At 44.3% G+C, this 19,444-nt stretch overlaps 1 protein-coding gene and 1 pseudogene across 1 annotated transcript in view; one reads left to right on the top strand and one right to left on the bottom strand.

Annotated features, from left to right (window-relative positions):
- ADD2 (adducin 2) overlaps positions 1 to 19,444 on the bottom strand; it is a 113,543-nt gene that overhangs the window by 62,453 nt on the left and 31,646 nt on the right. The window lies entirely within an intron of this gene.
- On the top strand, positions 6,892 to 8,485 carry LOC102973832 (kelch domain-containing protein 10-like; annotated as a pseudogene).

A 19,444-nucleotide genomic window follows, 5' to 3' on the forward strand; every position in this document is an offset into this window, starting at 1 on the left:
GGCCAGTGAGCCATGGCCGCTGGGCCTGTGCGTCCGGAGCCTGTGCTCCGCAACGGGAGAGGCCGCAACAGTGAGAGGCCTACGTACGGGAGAGGCCACAACAGTGAGAGGCCCGCATACCGCAAAAAAACAAAAAAACAAAAAAACAACAAAAAAAACAGCACTGGATTTAGCCGGTGACACTTCTACCTAAAGCCCATCTACAAAAATCCAGATACACACAGAAGCATCTTGCTCAGTGCGAGGCTCACAGTAAGTTCTCAATTAATTTCTGTGCGATCGAGAAACAATTGAATGCAATGTATATCTGGCCCCATCAAGATCATATGCGTATGAAACAGAAAGCCTTCCTGATCCCTGGGTACACGTGACGTGTACACCATACTGAGAAACCAGGGCACTAAGTGGACATTCCAGGGGCTGTGTCCTGGGGAAAGAGCACTGGACAGACTCAAGAGACCACAGGTCTGGTCCTGGATCTCCAACTAATTCTCTAATTCTCTCTGTGATCGACTGCAAGCCACTTAACCTCTCTGGGCTTCTGTTTTCCCAACTGTAAAATAAAGAGCGGGACAAGGCAGCCTCTGAAGTTCCTCCCAGTTCAGAGGTGCTCTTTTGAGTCTGTGATTTGAACACAGGATTGTGATTTGCTTGGTCCGTGTGGGGGAAGAGCTGAGACTGGAAACACAGCCCCCTGGGCTCACCCGCTCTGGCAGTCATCCTCAGATGGCCCTCAGGGATGTGGGAGGTGAGGCCAGAGAGGAGGATCCTGTGTCATCTAGAGTCAGAGCAACACGGGCCCAGGGCCAGGCAGGTTGCCTCCAAACAAAGAACTCAGCCTAGGGAGAGCCCACTGTTTGCATGGGGGAGGTAATGTCTTTCCTTTGGGGAGATGAAGGAAACAAAGGAGCATGGCAGAGGGCTTTGAAGGCCACAGCTCATGCCCTGGCTTCTGGGGGAGGGGGACCGGCAGGGGCTAAATTTGAGCCACAGAGCTGGGAACCACACAAGAGGAAAGAGTCCCTGAAACGCCTCATGGAGAAGTACGGGCTTCAGACCTCCCTCTCTTTCAATCCGCCTGCCTCTGCTAATTAATTCCCATCTTGTGGCAGTCACTCTTGGCCCATAAGTCCCGCTTACAATTTCCCATCTATATTATCTGGCATTCAAGAATTCCAGGCACTGACAGACACACAAAACATAAGACACATTTGAACAAATGAGCAGCTTTGATAAGCTCAGGGTCCAAGGGCCACCTTTATTAGATCTGCCATCGGCTACAATTTTGCAAATTCTTTTCTCTGAGATTTTTTGGCAGCAGACGTTGCTTCTTGCAGGAGATGTGAAATCGCTGCTGGCACGCTCCTCCCCTGCCATCCATAGACTGCTTTTTAAAGAGACTTTAATAATGCATAGGAAGGGCAGGGCGGTGGATGAATTAAACACCAAGCCTCCACCAAGATGAGACGTGCTGCTTGAAATCAGGCTGGTGGGCAGAGCAAATGGACCCACTTTTAGCCTGAGTCCTCTGGTTTGCATCAAGAATGGGAGTTTGGATCCCAAAGCCTTTTCTGAGGATGCCATCTGACAAGTGTAGGTCTGAGCCAACATCAGCTTGTCAGGAGCCAATTCTCATTTCCTCCCAGCAGCCTGGCCACACAAATCATTGCTAGCTGGACAAACAAGAAATGCTTTTCGTTTAGCCTTCAAGAGTTCTAGGGGTGAATACATATTTGACTGAGGTGTCAAAAAGTTATCAAAAAGGTGTTGCAAGTCTGGTAAAATACATCAAGGATCAGAGGCAATGCAGTGGAAAGGAAGGGAAGATTCTATATCTGGATTCCCAATGTGCAAATTACATAACTGATGTTACTGTGCCACCTGGGAAGTTGTTAATATTGTTAATAGTACAGTAAGAGTTGGCAAGTTTTAAGAAATGGGCTGCTACATTGATTAAGAAAGGATCGCCTTTCTTGTCCCCAAGTCCCCGTACTTTCCACCCACCCCACACCCACACACACACACACACACGCACAAAACCCACCCCCAGGAGCAGATGAGCAGACTTCATCCCTGTTGCCAAGGAAACCAGTCTGTTCTGAGCTCTAGATTTAGAAAGCCTGGGCCTGGCCTCAGCACTGCGTTCTGCCCACTTCTTCTGATGGGCCTGCCGTCTCTTCCCCACCAGGGACACCCTTTCACAAAGTTGCTAGCATTGGCCTGTAGAGTGGGTGCTCCATGGACAGACAGTCCAAATCGGCCCGCTGGCAGCTGTACAGGCCACATGAACAAATCCATGCGAAAAAATGAGTTTATCCACGTGGAGAGGGAGAGGACAATTGACAAGGCCCTGGGACAAGTGCCAAGTGATTGACCCACGTTCCCAGGAATGGCTTCGGGAAGCAGGATCAACCACCCAAAGCCAGCCCAGCACTTCTCCCTCCAAAACATCTACCCCCATGTTTCTCCCAACAGGAGGGTCATCCCACTGGCGTCCACCAATGGTTCAAACCTGGTGCTCCACCTGAGGCAGGGAGGGGGTTCCAGGGAAGCCATTTGGGCTAGGGGGACTGGGTAAAATGCTCCCAGGTGGTTGGGGGCATTTGGAGAGTCAGAGATAGGACAAGGGTCTGGGAGGAGGGGAGAGAACCTCAATATTGCTGCCACCATGGGAGGGGGTGTCTGAGATGCAAAGGAAACAGGGAAAGACAGGAGGGAACCGGCTGCTGGCAGGAGGGAGAGGAGGACCACCAGCATCTTTAGGGATGTTCTCTGTGAGAAGCAAGTGTGGGGGATAAATTAAAGGGCCCTGAGGTGACATCTGCTAAGGACAGTCTTACCCAAAAAACAACCCATGTGCTTGATCCTCTGAACTCTCTGAGCCAACACTGTGTCAGTACCCCTTTCAGAAGTGAGCATCTCAGAAGACCTATATAGACATTTCTCCAAAGAAGACATATAGATGGCCAATAGGCACATGAAAAGATGCTCATCATCGCTTATTATTAGAGAAATGTAAATCAAAACTACAATGAGGTACCACCTTAAACTTCATCGCTTATTATTAGAGAAATGTAAATCAAAACTACAATGAGGTACCACCTTACACCGGTCAGAATGGCCATCATTAAAAAGTCTACAAATAACAAATGCTGGAGAGGGTGTGGAGAAAAGGGAAACATCCTACACTGTTGGTGGGAATGTAAATTGGTACAGCTACTGTGGAGAACAGTATGAAGTTTCCTCAAAAAACTAAAAGTAGAGCTACCATATGATCCAGCAATCCCACTTCTGGGCGTATACCCAGACAAAACTATAATTTGAAAAGATACATGCAGCCCAATGTTCACTGCAGCACTATTTATAATAGCCAAGATATGGAAGCAACTTAAATGTCCATCAACAGCTGAACGGATAAAGAAGGTGTGGTGTGTGTGTACACACACACACACACACACACACACACACACACACACACACACACACTGGAATATTACTCAGCCATAAAAAAGAATGAAATAATGCCACTTGCAGCTACATGGATGGACCTAGAGATTATCATACTAAGTGAAGTAAGTCAGAAAGAGAAAGACAAATAACATATGATATCACTTATATGTGGAATCTAAAATATGACACAAATGAACCTATCTACGAAACAGAAACAGACTCACAGACAGAGAAAACAGACTTGTGGTTGTGGGGCGGGGAGGGATGGATTGGGAGTTTGGAGTTAGCAGATGCAAACTATTATATATAGAACGGATAAACTACAAGGTTCTATTGTATGGCACAGGGAACTATCAATACATTCAATATTCTGTGATAAACCATAATGGAAAAGAATATGAAAAAGAATATATATATATTATATAATATCTATATATATATATATAAAATATATAAATATATAATATATATTACTGAATCACTTTGCTGTACACCAGAAACTAACACAATGTTATAAACCAACTATACTTCAATTTTTAAAAAAGGAAGTGAGCAGCCTCCACCTTGAACTATACCTTCTGGATACATGGTGTATCTGCCTTTTTAAACCAAGATCCTTGAGGGATCCATTTCTGACCCATCTCTCCATCCTCCACAGCCCTGGAAGCACAGCTTGCACAAACTAGGACTGATGAGGGTCTGCTGAGTTTTCATGAAGGAATGAATTCTTACTCTAGATCTTGTGAAATTACCTACCCAAAGTGTTCACAATTTTGAGGGGATTATAAGAAGAATTTTATGATTTCTATCTCTGGAGTTCAGAGTATTAGTTGGGTTTTCATTTCTAGCGGTGCTTTATCCGACTGCCCCAATTACTGCGATTGCTTTATTGTTATGAGCAGTGATGGTGATGGTGCTGATTCTTGTCAGCATAGGGAAGCTACAGTGAGACACCTGCCTCTATTCCCCACTCTTCATCACAGAAGCCAGAAGAACAGGCCTATGGCAGATCTAATAAAGATGACCCTTGCACCGTGGCTTACAAAAGCAGCTAACTTATTCAAATGTGTCTGCCTGAGGAGTCATGCCTTCCCTCCTCAGGAGGGTACAAAATGGCAAGGGAAGAAGCTGTGTGCGCGAAACCAGTGTCTTCTTCAGCTGCCAGGGGAGCAGAAAGGCTGAGAACAGTCAGATGGCAATGATTTCTGTCCCTAGTCAGGAGGAAGGAACATCGGACAGGCACGAAGGTATCAAGGAGGGTGTCACAGGGGCAGTAGTTGGATTGAAGGTGGGCCAGCTGGGCACACACCTGGAGCACCCATCATCAAGCAGCATTACAGTAGCACTATTGTCATATATGTAGAGATACAGTGCCAGTTTTAACCAGGTGTTCACAGAAACAGCACCAGTTAACTAAGATTTCCGTACATGACTCCTCACATTATGGTGAAACGTAAACTGATTCTGTTCCCCTGGAGCAGACAGAAGACTGAGGATAGCTCCTTGACTGTGCTGACCTACAATTTTTAAGTATTTTTGTAAAATGCCCCTCCAGGGCTTCCCTGGTGGCGCAGTGGTTAAGAATCCGCCTACCAATGCAGGGGATGCGGGTTCGAGCCCTGGTCTGGGAAGATCCCACATGCTGCAGAGCAACTAAGCCTGTGCGCTACAGCTACTGAGCCTGCGCGCTAGAGCCTATGCTCTAAAGCCCACGAGCCACAACTACTGAGCCCACACGCCACAACTACTGAAGCCCGTGCGTCTAGAGCCTGTGCTCCGCAACAAGAGAAGCCACCGCAATGAGAAGCCTGCGCACCGCAACAAAGAGTAGCCCCCGCTCGCCGCAACTAGAGAAAGCCTGCGCGCAGCAACGAAGATCCAACACAGCCAAAAATACTACTAATAATAAATAAATAAATTAATTAATTTTTTTTAAAAAATGCCCCTCCAACTCTCATGGTAGAAGCATGAAAGTCCCCTGAAGTTTGTCACCACATTCAGCTGAAATTTCTAAATTAAAGACAGGATAGAGTGCTCTGTACTGAGATAAGCTATTTAGCTTATTATATAACTTCTAGAGCTTTTCATATGCCTTTTGAGAAGCTGCCCAGTTCAGAAAATCTTATGAGTGTTTTCTTTAATTGGGACATGAGGAGAATTTATTTCTCCTCACTCCTCCTTTATATAAAAGTTAAATGAATACTTAAATAATATCAGCTTGGAGGGAGGCAGAATCATTAGTCCATCAAGGATGCTCATAAAGTACAATTCAGGAGAGAGATCATCCTTATTATAAAAAGGATACTTCAGGCTTCATACTGTTTTGAAACATTGAATTCATCCAAGTTCCCCAGCTCCGATTCCATCTCGCTAAGAACTCTTCCGATTGTGATTCAGCTCCTCAAATCCATGTGAGGCCAAAAGAGAGCACGTTCTGGCAAACACACCACAGATTGCCTCTGATTTTCACTATCACTCTTTAGAGTGAAAATTATTATCCCCATTTTACAGAAAAGGAAACTGAGGCCCAGAGAGTTTAAGTGAGTTGCCCAGGAACACACAGCTAATAAGTGGTAGAACTGAACACTGGACCTGCATTCATCTGATTCCAGAGTCCAGGATCCTACAAGGCCTCCAATTGTTTCTATAGCTCATTTTCTAAATTAACACCATTTGTGAGACTTATCTGTAAATGAAAACAAGAATCCAGTAAGGGAAGACCAGGATTTTTAAAATGATTACAAATATTTTAAGAAATTCCAGTTTAGGATGGTATCTGGCTAGTGATCCATAACTCACCCTCCCCCAACTTTTCACTAAAAACCAATGTCAACTCACATACAAAATCAGATGATAACTCATAAGAACTCCAAAAATGAAGACTGACAATTAGACTAGAGCTAAAACAATGGATGAATATTTACTTGTCACAAGATCTGTGAGATTGAAGGAGAGGCACAAATAGTGACTGATATGGGCACTTGTCTTTGTCACCTGCAGGACAGAAAGCTCATTAGCTGGAAGGTGAGGCCTTATTCCTCCCCAACTAAATGCCTCCCCTCAGGGTCTATACCCTCCAGAAAATTTAGCAAACTTCCCACTATGATGTGGAAGGTGCTCCTCCAGTGGCCAGAGCCATTTCACACACATATCACCCCTGTGAGCATCTCTCATGCTACTTCTGTACCAGGTTTGCAGTGTCAGTCATGGAACACAGCCAGGACAGACATGGATTCCCATGCTATGTTGCAGCCAGAGATTTGAAGACACAAATGTAAAGTGGTTATGACAGGATAGGTGTGGGAATGTCAAACAAAATCCACCTCTAGACTACTCATAAAAAGTTATGTGGGGTCTCCTGAGGAACCCAGGAAGGAGGCTGAGCTAGGGCTGCCGGGCCACGGGCTGCCGCAACTGGGCTGCAGCAGTCGTTAGCGGGTCATGAACCGCCGGAGGGGAGGAGGCGCCGCAGGCGGCGGCGGAGACAGCGGGGGCCGGCAGGGGCATTGGGGGCAGCGGGGGTCTGGGGGCCAGCCAGCTCAACCGCTTCGTGCAGCTCTCCGGGCGGCCGCACCTGCCAGGCCACAGACCTCCACCAGCACGAGTTGGACATCGTTGTGTGGCAGCTAATACCAATCTATGTGTTTGGAGGTTACAACCCAGGTTATGATGAATCAGGAGGGCCAGATAATGAAGACTATCCTCTCTTCAGGGAACTTTGGAGGTATCATTCTGCTACAGGAGTATGGCACCAGATGGGCACAGATGGCTACATGCCCCGAACATTGGCATCTATGTCACTTGTGCTGCATGGAAACAACCTGTTAGTGTTTGGAGGAACAGACATCCCATTTGGTGAGAGCAACGGCAATGACGTCCATGTCTGTAACGTGAAGTATGAGATGGGCTTTACTCAGCTGTCCAGGGAAGAAACCCAGTCGTATATATGGACAGGCCATGGCTATCATCAATGGCTCCCTTTATGTCTTTGGAGGGACAACTGGCTATATTTACAGCACAGACCTGCACAAATTAGATCTCAATACCAGAGAGTGGACACAACTGAAACCAAACAACCTATCCTGTGATCTACCAGAAGAGAGATACAGACATGAAATTACACATGATGGGCAGAGGATTTACATCTAGGGAGGCGGTACTTCTTGGACAGCTTATTCCTTGAACAAGATTCATGCATACAACCTTGAAATGAATGCATGGGCGGGAAATTGCAACAAAACCCCATGAAATAAATAGGTTTTCCTGCAGCCGGAAAATGTCACAGTTGTGTTCAGATAAAAAATGATGTGTTGGGCTTCCCTGGTGGCGCAGTGGTTGAGAGTCCGCCTGCCGATGCAGGGGACACGGGTTCGTGCCCCGGTCCAGGAAGATCCCACATGCCGCGGAGCGGCTGGGCCCTTGAGCCATGGACACTGAGCCTGCGCGTCCGGAGCCTGTGCTCAGCAACGAGAGGGGACACAACAGTGAGAGGTCCGCGTACCACAAAAAAAAATAAAATAAAATAAAAAATGATGTGCTTATTTGCGGGGGCTATAATGGAGACGTGATCCTGGGAGATATCTGGAAGCTGAATCTGCAGACTTTTCAATGGGTAAAGCTCCCAGCTACCATGCCAGAGCCAGTTTATTTTCACTGTGCAGCTGTTACACCAGCCGGTTGCATGTACATTCATGGAGGAGTGGTGAACATCCACGAAAATAAACGGACTGGGTCGTTGTTTAAGATCTGGCTGGTGGTTCCTAGCCTGCTGGAACTGGCGTGAGAGAAGCTGCTTGTGGCCTCCCCCAACCTAGCAAACCTCTCCCGAACACAGCTTCTGCACCTTGGACTCACACAGGGACTCATCGAGCACTTGAAATGAGGGACTGTTCATTGATACTGGAAATGTTAATTTAAAGAGACTCCTTTATTTATGGGCAGTGTAGAATGTGCTACAGAGAGGATTGGTTACCCTGATCAAGGCCTTATTCAGAAAATACATCAGATGCCTTTCTGTAAATTGTTTTAAATTTATGGAATCTCACTTTCCCTTGTGCTTTTTTCTTTGCTTCTCTCCCTTCTGCCCCAATACACACACACATACTCACGTACTCACATACTCCCTCTTCCCTGATGGAGTTGAGGGAAAGTCTGAAAGTACCTTAATAATGTGATGAATCAAGATAAGATAAAGAAAAATTTAAAGGAACTCTATAAACATATGACCCTTTCAGGCATTGCTCTCTAAATTAAAGCAACATCATCAATAAAAACAAAAATAAAATTTAACATATTAAATCCAGCAACAACAACAACAAGAAGTTTTGGGGATAGAACAAGAAGGCTAACCTTGAGACTCTTGCAGATTATAGGGAAAGCGAGATGTTTAACTTCCAGTTTTCAAAGGTACATCTAATTGAGTAGCTGCATCTAATGGCACCAGTGGTTGATATCTTGCTGCCTAGGTACCCAAACCGATCCTTTGACTTTGGAGAAAAGTTAAGCAGCTCAGCAGCTCTTGATTAGCGATTTCTTTTCTCATCCTTGTGGTGCCAGCAGTGGTTAGAGTTGACTTGTCTAAAGACTTTATTGTGTGTTGTAGTTGTGCTGTTTGTTTTTGCTCTTAGAAATTATGGCACCAAGAACATTTCAAATCAAGAAATTTATGGTGGTCAGAGTTCTTCGTTCTGGGCAGTTTTGAAATTCTCTTACGCTTATTAATGGTTTCAAGTATCTTTTTGACTTCATTGTGGGGAATTGCAGACCCCAAGTGTGTGGCATAAATGCTGTGGGACGTAAGTTCGTGAGAGGCCAGAGTAGAGCAGGGCAGGGAGGGCTTCTGCTCTGGGCTGTGAGCTTTGACTGTCATATTGGCCATTTCCTTTCAGAACTGTTCTTTTCTCACCCTGGGCCGTGCACCTGCCATATTCGCAGGCAATGGGTTTTATCTCTAGAAAGCCAATTGACCCTTGATTTTTCTCTTAGCTTTTTGCCTCGTTTTCCGTCTGCTTTAATGTGCATGGTGCTGTGAGTGATTGCCTAGTAACTGGAAGAAGGTCTTGGGGAAAAGCCACAGGTCATTCTTCCTGATGAACTAAGTATCATTTTAAAAACTAGCATGAGGAAGGAATGAAACTGAGGATCGTTCACTTTGGTGTGAAATTTTAGTTCTGGTTTGTTTTGTGTTGTATTCTAATTCTAAAAAAGAAATGACCTAAATTTTCACTTGCTTTGCCATCAGGCTGCTAGAGTGGTCACTGAGACATAAGCAGTTGGAAGTCCTTCGGTGTATGAAAGGTGCTAAAGGTGTGCAGGAGGGCACCATGCTGATCTTCCCTTTGGTTACATCATAACAGGAGACTCAGATGGGAGACTAGGGACATGTTTTTGCTTTAAGTGCCTCTTTTTCGCTTAGCTTTTAAAATTATTCTTCTTTTTCCTTTGTCCCCAGAAGGGAATCTCTTAGGCTCATGTGTGGATTTAAAATCACCCTTGAGTTATGGTTAAAAAGTTACCATCTAGTGTTCAGTTCTGGGGAAGAGACAAATGTGGCCTCTAGACTTGGACTCCTAACTTCCAGGCCTTATTATAACCTCCCATCCATGTGGGGTTGATTTCGTAGAGCCTGTGTTCTGCAAGGTCTTGTAACAACCTTTCATCTGTGAGTTTGGGTCCTTTTGGGGGAGTGAGGGGCTAGGGGAGAGGCAGGAAAAGGAGCAACTCCTCTAGAGGCCCATCCCTCTCTTGCCATGACCAGTCAGGCCTTTAACTTCTTACCACCCACTGCTAGGCTTGTTCCAATGAGGACCTCTCTCCAGAGCAAGTCAGTCTGAGCAGCTCCATTAGTTCAAAACAAAGCTTTGCTGCATGACTCCAATCTAGTCTCTGGAAGTTTGGGCGGGGGGGGGAAACTATCCATAATTAAACAAGTCACACTACCCAGGGTGGCAAAAGGATCTTTGTCCTGGATTGATAGGGACCAAAGACTGAATGCTCAGCCTCTGTGCTTATCCTTCCATAGTCCTTAGGATATAAGCAGGTCTCTAGTTCTACGACACCAGAGAGCTGCAAGAGAGACTGGTTCAATCCACACTTGCTAGCATACTTTTTAAAACCTTCTGAAGGCGGTCTTCTTTGAGGTTGACTTTGGAGGCCTGACATCCAAGACCTTGTGTGTGACGTTTGCATAAAAGTACATATCCTTGGGCTTCCCTGGTGGCGCAGTGGTTGGGAGTCCGCCTGCCGATGCAGGGGATACGGGTTCGTGCCCCGGTCTGGGAGGATCCCACATGCCGCGGAGCGGCTGGGCCCGTGAGCCATGGCCGCTGAGCCTGCACGTCCGGAGCCTGTGCTCCGCGACGGGAGAGGCCACGACAGTGAGAGGCCCGCGTACAGCAAAAAAAAAAAAAAAAAAAAAAAGTACATATCCTTGGTCTAAAGTGTCTTCTTTTAATATAACACTAGTGAAAATGATGTAGTATGATCAGCTTTGAGGGCTACAGAACCACACATGTGCACATGTTCTGGATGCCAAATGAGACTGTGTATATGATCACTTAAAAGTAGATGACTAGAATTTTATATAGGGAGTCACCAGGCATTTTAGTGTATCCAAAACCAGCACTCTGAATTCCTGACACTGTTACTTGATTTAGGAAAGTTTATGCCTGCTGCTTCTCTGCCACTTTGAGGTACTCCCAGAAATCTTACTGCAGTCCTGTAAGTTTAAGTGCAATATATAGAAACACATATGGATATATACAGAGTATATATAAGGTGTGACTATAAAGCAGGTAGACTACTATTTTGCATCTGTCTTGGGGAAGCCAGCTCATTACTTTAGAGTCAAATTATACCAAAAATTTGACATGTGATTGGCTGGCTTAGGCCAACTCTTGGTAAAGCTGGACTTTCAAGTCCAGTGTCTCCTTACTCCAACTCTTAGAGATTTATGGTTTCTTGGGTTTGTTAGAATTGAGACTTTTCCCCAGTCATCTTTGTACTATCTCATGCTTGCATACCTTACATTTCTTTGCATCGGCAGGCGGACGCGCAACCACTGCGCCACCAGGGAAGCCCCAGGAGTTTTCTAAATGGAGAATTAAAACCTAATATTTAATACTATCAGTTCTCCCATGTATATACTAATTTATCTATGAATGTAATACTTTATTAAATGAAGAAAATGATGCTTTCTTCATTTAATAAAGTATTTTCCATATTCTGGAAAATCTATAAACCAGTATAGAATAGATTGAAATTTTAACTGTTCAGGGGCCAAACTGAAACCCTTTCTACTGGCAAATCTTCTTTTTTCAGGGCCCTGGTGACATGATGTAAAAATTTGCTCTACGCTATTCATGTCCATTACATAGCTAGATTTTAAAATATAATAATAAACATTAACATTTCTAAGCAAAAGGTGTATTAACAGTGACCTTTCGTTACCCAGAGTAAAGCACAGATAATTGAAATCCATAGATAATCAGTGTTTTGACTTATCTATCAAACAATTGATTCATTTATAGTTCTTCCTTCTCCCTACACTTTCCCACAAGCACCTCCTTATTAAATGGAGTGGGGCTAATGTGTAGTTAGAAATTGAAAAGCAGGAATCACGGAGGGGCTAGAAACCAGCAAACATATAAGCAGCCCAGTTAGCTGTAGGCGGTCAACCTGATGACAGCGGTTAATGGTGAGTTTAGATGTCACTCTTCACTCTTCTGCTTTGGCATAGTCTCCTGCCCTGAGTTCTAGGCTGTCTCTCCTATAACCACCAAACAACTCTTAGCACATATTGGAAGAAAAAAAGCTGTGTTATGATGCAGAGAAAATCCCATTATTTGAATACATTTCTTTGGCTCTTTGCAAATACTTGCTTTTCCACTATTCTTGAAGGAGCCCCAACCTTTCCTATAACCCATATAGCTTGGCTTGTAGAAAAGGTTGAATTATCCTCGAAGACTACTTGGTCTTAATTCTGTAAAACCAGTTTGTCTTTATGTGGTCTTAAAGATGTTTAGAAGGTGGCATGGGTTACTGAATTGTCTACCTGCCAGCACTGTGATATAGCACAAAAAGTCAATTTCCTTATTCTTCATTGTTCTAGCATTGAGCTCCAGTGTATGGTCCTATGATCATAAGCTTCCAAAACTGGTCAGCATTTGCCTAAATTGCTTAGGTTCCCCCAAATGCCTCGGGGGCTCCAGGAGCGTTGGCAGAGCCTGAGGTAGGCTTGGTAGAGTTCTGTAACCTCTGTGTGCGGTGCCACCAGATCATGCCCAGCAGTGGCGTTTCCCTTCTAAGGTCATTAGATTTGGTGGAAAGCGACCTCTTCCCTCATCTGGTGCTACGAAAAGAAGTTTTGAGTTGTGCTTCAAAAGTGGTACCATCTTTTTAATATAATTGTCATATTTTTATCTTTTATTTTTTCCACATTTTAGAAGTTTTTAAAAGGCCGTGCTTAGTCACTGTACAGGGTGAGTCAGAGGCAGTTTCACCAAGCTGTAGTAATTGCTGTTTTACTAGTTGCACATTTAGAATACAAAGGAGGCATCAGAAACACACTGACTTTCTCTAAAGCCACTTCCTTGTACACGGAGTCTGAGCAGGGACAGCGCCAGGCATCTCCCTGTAAAGGCACCTGCCAATGAGGATTTTACTGGAAGGACTAGGCAAGAAAAGGAAACCTCACTCACATGCAGTCTCTGAGGCGAGCCTGGGCTTAGCTCTTGGTACAGGGTATGCTTAGGCCACACACAATGCTTGCCTTACTTTAAAACTATTTGCCACAGTCCTGTTAAATAGCGTGGAAGTCCTTTTGCACTCTGGTGTGCATGCCGTATGTTCAGGACAGCTTTTCCCACCTTACCTGGTTTCCTACAAGCAGGTAGGAAATATAGAGAATTTACCCTAAAATGTCCAATCTGTATTTATGTATCTTGTCAGTGTTTTGCTGTGGGTTTTCTAAAACAATCTGATCAATAAATTTATCCAGATCTAAAAAAAAAAAAGATATGTATTTGATGAAGTCATACAGCATGACTAAAAGTAATCAGCTGGGTAAATATGCACCAGGGAGAAATAAATGTAAACAATCTATGAGTTGCAATATTTATATCAAAAACAATAAAATTCAAGGTAACTAGATGATACAAAGATTATTTTATATTTGAAAAGAGTAATTCCCACAATGAAAATATCGTATTGAACTATTATGCATCACATAACATAGTATTGGACTGTAGATATAAAGCAAAATCTATTGAGAATTGGTGAGAAAATAACAGGATCCCAATAATAATGGATGACATTAATATGCTTGTCAGTCATGACAAATTAAAGAGGCTAAAAAAAATGGGCAAGGAGGTAAAGAACATGAATAGGTTGATTAATTAAATTTAAGAGAATCCCTCACTATCCACGTCCTCACAATACAAACTCAGGAACCCAACAGATTTAGATAGCAAGGTGTATGTATACTGAACGTAACATTATAAAAAAGAATTTCACTGCAAGCATCTAGAGCAGAATAAAATGCCAGTTAAAACAAACATTTCGGGGGCTTCCCTGGTGGCACAGTGGTTGCGCGTCCGCCTGCCGATGCAGAGGAACCGGGTTCGCGCCCCGGTCTGGGAGGATCCCACGCGCCGCGGAGCGGCTGGGCCCGTGAGCCATGGCCGCTGAGCCTGCGCGTCCGGAGCCTGTGCTCCGCAACGGGAGAGGCCACAGCAGAGGGAGGCCCACATACCACAAAAAAAAAAAAAAAAAAAAAAATTTCAGCTAAGCTTTTCTTTATTCTAAGAAAAGCATCATTTATTCAGGAGATAGTGGAGGGGGTGGGTTGTTTTGTCTTGTTTTTTGGCCTAGGAAATTTTTTGATGGGACCCTTAAAAAATGAAAAGTGAGCTCCTGCCTCCCTTGCTGTGAAGTAATAAGAAATATATATACTAGTCAGTGATTCCAGTTCCAACCTGGAGAGCCTAAAACCCTTTTAAATTTCCATAATAGGGGTGCTAGGAGTGACTTTTGTTCTAATATTTGGTCTTTTAGCCAGAGCTCCTAAAACCCTTGTAATTTCCTAAGTGAGGGGGTGATAGATGCATCTTACACAGAGCTCCTAAATCCCTTGGAAGTTCCTAGGTTATAGAAGCATCTTTTGTTCTGATGAGGTAACTGTTGGTAGGCTCCTGGTTGGGGGATGGTCACCAGAAAGACCAAGCTATGAGTAGAATCTTGGAACTTTCAGCCCCACCCTTTACCTTCTGGGGTAGGGAGAAGAGCTGGAGGTTGAGATAATAATCAATCAATCATGTCTATGTGATGAAACAGGGTCTGGAGAGCATGAATGCACCCATGTGCTGGGAGGGTGGTGCACACCAACTCCACAGAGACAGATGCTTTCGCACTTGAGACCCTTCCAGACCTCACCAAGTACCTCTTCATCTAGCTGTTCATCTTTATTCTTTATTATAGCCTTTATTATATAATAAACTGGTGGATGTAAGTAAGTGATTCCCCAAGTTCTGTGAGCTGTTCTAGCAAATTATTGAACCCAAGGAGGGGGCTGTGGGAACCCCTGGTTTATAGCCAGTCAGTCAGAAGTTGCAAAGGCCTGGACTTGCAATTGGTATCTGAAATGGGGGCAACCTCACGGGACTGAGCCCTTAACTTGTAGGATCTTACTCCACGTAAATAGTGTCAGAATTGAATTGAATTACGGGACACCCAGCTAGTGTTGGAGAATTGGTCAGTGTGGGGAAAAAAAGTCAGACATTTGGTGTCAGAAGTGCAATTAGAAAGGAAATAAGTGTTTCCTTTTATTTGCCAACCCGCCCCAGCCTTGATGTGGAAAAAGATGGTGAGACAAGGGGATAAATTGCCCTACAGAGGAAGTAATTATTGCACCAACAGCCAATGGGGAAAGATGAGAGATGCAGGCACAGGCAGGGGCACTGGGACAGAACACAGCGAAAAACAGAGGCCTGTAGACAGAAGCAGACAGTGAAAAATTCCCGTTTCGAGAATCACTGATGTCTGACATTGAATGTAAAAGTTGTTTCCAGCCCTATACTCTGAATGCCTTCTGTCTGCCTCACCCTTTGATTAAAAGTCTGACATGCAGAAGAGCCTTGGGTTAGTGGTGCTTTGGGAGAATAAAGGAGAAAGGACAGGTTCGGTGAGAGCAAATGTATTAACAAAGAGGGCAGCTCCTCTGGAAGGCAAGCTCTCAAGTGTGATACTCACCAGGATCTGTTTCCTCTCTACTTTCAGGTATAGGAGAGGATGGTAATTCCCCACTCTCTTCCAGTTTGGTCTTGCCACGTGTCTTTTTGTGGCCAATGAAATATGGAAAAGGGTTCATCCAGAAAGAAGTATTTTAGAACCCTTCCTCCTGCTGCAGCTACCGGCAATTTCCAAATGGTGACAACTCCACCAGCTTAAGCCTCCGAGTAAGGAAGACACGGGACAGGTCTCCCCACCAAAATTCAGTGGACATGCAGCAGGAGCAAGAGAGAAACCTCTGTTGTGTTCAGCCACTGAGATCATGGCGTGACTTGATACTGCAGTGTAATGGGCCTGTCATGACCAACAGCCTGCTGGGTAAGGTCATGGTCAGAAGCACCAAAAGCATGGAGTAAGAGGTGGACCAAGAAATGCTCACCCAGGCTTATCTGGTGGCGCAGTGGTTGAGAGTCCGCCTGCCGATGCAGGGGACACGGATTCGAGCCCTGGTCTGGGAAGATCCCACATGCCGCGGAGCGGCTAGTCCCGTGAGCCATGGCCGCTGAGCCTGCGCGTCCGGAGCCTGTGCTCCGCAACGGGAGAGGCCACAACAGTGAGAGGCCCGCGTAACACAAAAACAAAGCGAAACAAAAAGAAATGCTCACCCTTCCACGCAAAAAGTCTTGGGGAATCTGGGAAAGGCACAGGCCTTCCCACAGTTCGTAGAATAGGGGCTTGAACCGTTTTGATTGCGTATTAAAAGAAAAGGTAAATTGCATATTAAAAACAGGCAAGAGGTCTTAGAGATATTTGTATTATACCTTAATGGAGCATTTATAAAAATTCATTACAAATTAGGATACAAAGGAACTTCCAGTAAACCTTAAATACTGAGAAAGACATATTCTCTGACCACAAAACATTAAAACCAGCTAATAAATTTTAACAACAAAAAAACTGCTAACTAGAAATCTTAAAATTCTCCCCAAAATAACATTTGTTCAGAGAGGAAGTCTAACCTGCAGTCGCATATTATTTAGAAAATGACAGAGGACATGGTACATTGACAATTAGGAGCTGTAGCCAGAGCCATATTTGGAAACAAACTCATAGCCTTAATACTTCCATTAGCAAGAATGAAGATAAAATAGCTAAGCATTCAGCTTTAAAGGTTAGAAAAACAGAATAAACCTAAGGAAAGAGGAAAGGAATTAAATAAGATAATAAAAATTAATGAAACAAAACTGATTAATCCAAGAGCTGGTTATAAATAAATAGACGCATTCTTAGCAACTCAATAAAGGAGAGAAATAGCAAATATGTAAAACTGGGAAAGAGAATGTATCAGTATAGAGACAGAAAACAAAAATCTATGAGGGCTGGGCTTCCCTGGTGGCACAGTGGTTAAGAAGCCACCTGCCAATGTAGGGGACACGGGTTCGAGCCCTGATCCGGGAAGATCCCACATGCCGCGGAGCAACTAAGCCCGTGCGCCACAACTGTTGAGCCTGCGCTCTAGAGCCCGTGAGCCACAACTACTGAAGCCCGCGCGCCTAGAGCCCGTGCTCTGCAACAAGAGAAGCCACCGCAGTGAGAAGCCCGCGCAATGCAACAAAGACCCAATGCAGCCAAAAATAAATAAAATAAATTTATTTAAAAATCTATCAGGGCTGGAGGAGGCAAGAAAAAGGCGCAGGAGGAGGTTATCTGCAAGCGAAGCCAGCCCAGCCAGTGGGGCGTAGGAGCAGTAATAGGAGGAAGGGAAGAGTATGTGCTGTTACTCGGCAACGGCCCCATTTTAGAAAATGGCTGCTTATTTGCATTAGATGTTAGTGTTTAATCAGGCAACTTCTAGGGAAAGTCATAGGTTCCACAAGCCCCAGGCATAATAAGCCTATAAGAAGCACAATTCTCCACACAGAAAACGATCCAGTTCTGGCTTTGCAGTTGTCCAGGAGGGAAGGAACAGATCCATTTTTGTGACTGGTTCATGGTGTATCACCCTGCCTTGGATCAGGACAGCCACCTCACACTAGGACTGGCGTACAAAGTGCCACTAGTTATTGGAGAAGTGGGAGGGAGCCACGGCCCACAGGGGAACAACCTGCCCCCAGCTTGTGGTACGATAGGGATGTGCCACACCTTTGTGGGTGGTGACAATCTGGGCCCTACCCCTCTTTCCAGGGCTGGGGGAAGCCCCTCCTCCAACCTGAACCTTTACTTAAACTCTAACTAGTAAAACTGAGCCTCGATGTAAACTGTGGGCTTTGGGTGCTAATGATGTGTCAGTGTAGGTTCATGGATTGTCACAAATGTACCATGCTGTTTGGGCATGTTGACAAGAGGGGAGGCTATGTACGTTGGGCAGGGAGTCAATAGGAAAATCTCTGTACCTTGTGCTCAATTTTGCTGTGAACCTAAAAATGCTCTTTAAAAAATTAAGGCTATTTTTAAAAATCTAACTAGTAACCATCATTTGCAGCTCTAACTGGGTAACCACTATTTATTGTCCGCCTTTGACATTAACTGGTTCGTTCTCGTCTCCTCTCTTCTCCTCTCCTTCTCTCCTCTTTTCTCTCTCTTCTTTCTCTCTACCTCTTCCTCTCTCACTTCAGACCAGTCCTAACCACCCTAAAGTCAGGAGGGCAGGATCATAATCTCAGCTCCTCTACCACACACCCCACCCAGCGATGGGCTTGCAGGCAAATCAATTGATCAAGTTTTGACATCCCTCTAATCAGCAATAAAATGAGGATGTTGATCTGGTTTAGAAGTTTTCAAACTGTATTCTGAGAACCCTGAAGATTCTAAAGAAATGCAACAGGGGTTCTACAGGCATTTGATTCTACCTTCTCTAACTATTTGAAAAACTATAATAAGCCATTCATTCTAATATTCCTAATTTAAGTACGTCTGAGACTACCAATACCTTGGGTTAATTCTTCTTTTCCATGACTTCTTTTCCTTCTGCAGATTTGAGAACTGCCTAAAATATGTCCTTGAATAGGAAAATTCTATTTCTGAGTCGGTAAGTTTTTGGAAAGTAAAGCCCATTCATGTCTGCTCACATGCAAATGTGCCATCAGGTACACCACCAGTGGATACATGCACTGGGCTGAACGAAACACCGCAAGCAGCTCGGCTATACCTGCTTGGAGCCAGCTCTTGACAGGCCAAAACTAAGTTTTCGGTGTTCTTCTCTAACTTCTAATATTTATACATATATTGACTCTTTTAGATGAAGTGAAATAATTACCCATAAAAAGAGAGCAAGGTTTTGTATGTATCGCCCAACACAGTAATGTGTATGTGCAATTGTATAATATGTACATTGTATGTATGACTCATAAAAGGGTAAGTGCAAAGTATAATGTGGCTGTATTTTTACCCTGTCTCTCTGGGAGTTGGATTACCATGAGATACATGTGAACATGAGGCATCTCTGCTCTACAGAAAATGTTCAGTGTCATTGACGGTGGTAACTTGTGGTTATCTTTATGCTGCTGCTTTGTACATTACAATCACCCAGGTAATTTATGAGAGGATGCCCCCTTCAAAACTTAACATTGATACAAGAAGAGGAGAAATGTTTTTTCTTCTCAATAAGTGTGTAAAATTGCAAATAAGTTTGTAAAATTCAGGAAGATTTGTCAGGTTTATTTTTTAAGAACCTAGTTTTAAAAACCCAGAAGTAAGGCCTCCTGGAAGCTGTGGCTGTAGCTTATTTAAAGCCATCTCTGTGCACAGCAAAGACAAGCACAAGCTATTA

The sequence above is a fragment of the Physeter macrocephalus genome, chromosome 12 (genome assembly GCF_002837175.3).
Source record: "Physeter macrocephalus isolate SW-GA chromosome 12, ASM283717v5, whole genome shotgun sequence".
In the NCBI taxonomy this organism is placed as follows: domain Eukaryota; kingdom Metazoa; phylum Chordata; class Mammalia; order Artiodactyla; family Physeteridae; genus Physeter; species Physeter macrocephalus.